Source organism: Condylura cristata, unplaced genomic scaffold (genome assembly GCF_000260355.1).
Source record: "Condylura cristata isolate star-nosed mole 26May11 unplaced genomic scaffold, ConCri1.0 scaffold00038, whole genome shotgun sequence".
Lineage (NCBI taxonomy): Eukaryota > Metazoa > Chordata > Mammalia > Eulipotyphla > Talpidae > Condylura > Condylura cristata.
This window is the reverse complement of record NW_004567139.1, coordinates 9,049,705-9,051,881: the sequence shown is the minus strand read 5'-3', so window position 1 is coordinate 9,051,881 and position 2,177 is coordinate 9,049,705.

Below are 2,177 nucleotides of genomic sequence, written 5' to 3'. Positions count from 1 at the left end.
CAGCCTGAGTTCAATCCCCCGCCCCGGAGGTGACCCCCAGGGCGCGGCAGACCTCTCTTGACCCGCCCGCTGCTCCCCTCAGCAGTGGACTTATCAGCTGGCCTGCTGTGCTCCCACTCTGTCTCTGGGGAGTCCTCTCGCCTCCCCTGCACCTCTGGCCTGCGCGCTCAGACACCAGACGTGCTTTCATAAGGAGCCACAGCTGGTGCTACCTTCCCTAGCTGACTTGGCTTGAACCAGGAATTGGTTCTGCAGGCCTGGGTGAAGACGGCCAAAGAAAGGAAAAGAGGCCAGGAGAAATAAAGGGAGGCCGAGAGGCCCGATATCTTACAAACAAGTCTCTTCTGCGCCCATGGACCAGTACATACCGGCCCACAGCAGCTCCGCCAACAGGCACCGTCTGCGCTCACTCCCCACGGGGGTGGGAGCCTAGGTCCCCTGGGGCAGCAGGACTTCCCATCTCTGCAAACATTCTAACAAAAAGGACAGATGGAGGCCTGTGTTGAACACGCTATCAGACAGTCATGAAATGTATCCAGTGTCTAATAGCTCCTCTTTAAAAAAAAAAAAAAAGGATATACCAGTAATCACAGAAGCGTATGATTCAGCGACTTCTCAGCAGGCTTGGCTATATATCACCGCATTCATTTTGGAACACTTTCATCCTCGAAAAAGTTCCTTTGTCAGATAACGACCTTATAATAGGTAGTCTTCTGTGTTTGATTTCTTTTCCATTTTGAAGTCTATTCATGTTATCACATGTATACAGTTCATTCTTTTTTTATTGCTGAGTAGTATTCCACTGGGGTCACCCACATTTGTTTATCCATTCACTTGCCGATGGCATCGATTGTTTCCAGCTTTTGACTGTTAGAAGAAACGCTGCTGGGGACACTCAAAAACATGACTGTGTGGGTAAGTGCTTAGGAGTGGTATTGTTGGGTCTTATGTTTATGTTCGACATTTTGAAAAACTGCCAAACTGTTTTCCAAAGTGGTTGCACCATCTTAGAATCCCATTAGCAATGAATAAAGGTTCCAATTTCCTCAATTCCTTATCAACACTGTATAGAGGAGAAAAAATAGTTGTCTTCTGTTGGGGGTTGTGTGTGGGGCTCTTGGGTCCCTCTGAGAAAGAATTCAGCAGACATTCCCATCCTTCAGCACACAGCAAGTTTAGTGAGAAAGGGGTGGAGGGGAGAGAAGCCCACATAGACACGGTGGGCAGAGAGCTGCATTTGCCAGGGTGGGGTCATCTTTTTTTTTTTTTTTAAAGATTTATTTATTTGTGCATACAGAACTGGGGTACAGGCCAGAGGCTCAGGGGTGGTGAGAGGCTTCACCAGACAGAGCGGGGAACAGAACAGGCAGATTGACGAAGTACACTGTCAAGGAGAGCAGCGGGCAGGTCAGGAGATGTCTGCCACGCCCTGTGGTCACCTCCGGGGCAGGCGGGAATCGAACTCATGCAGAAGTGGCTTTAGATTCTCAGTGCTACGCTTTAACCCGCTGCACCACCAGGGAGGGCCATCTTTTATAATGTCCTGCGATGGGATCATTGTGGAAATTATTACCTTGGGGTCAGACTGGGCTGTTCTTCTAAAGTCATACTCCTCTCTGCCCCTACTCCAGGCTAATAATCTGTTCTGAGCCCACCTCAGTTTCCTGGAAGTTTCCATAGCTAGGTTTTTTCTAAGATTCATTCACTTCCCTTCCCCTCTAACACTTGCTTGCTTGTTGGAGACCAGCTCCAACTATTGAGGTGTCTGGAGGCAAGACAGGCAGGACCCTAAGGTGGGAAGGCATCGGCGAGTGGAGATTCCTAAAAAAGGGGGAAAGGGGAGCGAGGAAGACACGGGAGTCAGAGTTGGGTGCAAGTCTTCCTGAGCTGCCTTCAGCAGAGGTTTATTTTATACATTAGGAGCAAGCAGTGGGATGACATCAGCACACGAACTGGGCTGAGAGATTACAATCATCTTTGTTTTTCTAAGAACAGTTTAGGGTCGTATTGCCCTTTAGCTGAGATACAACATTCTAAAATCATTAACTAAGAGAGAAGTCCCTTAAACCTTATCTACTACTTAATGGGTTTTTGTTTTTCTGCCTGAATCATCCTGGGAGACAGAAGAGGAAATTCCTTGCTAATCAAATCTCTGAATAGGAGACATAGGTGAATTT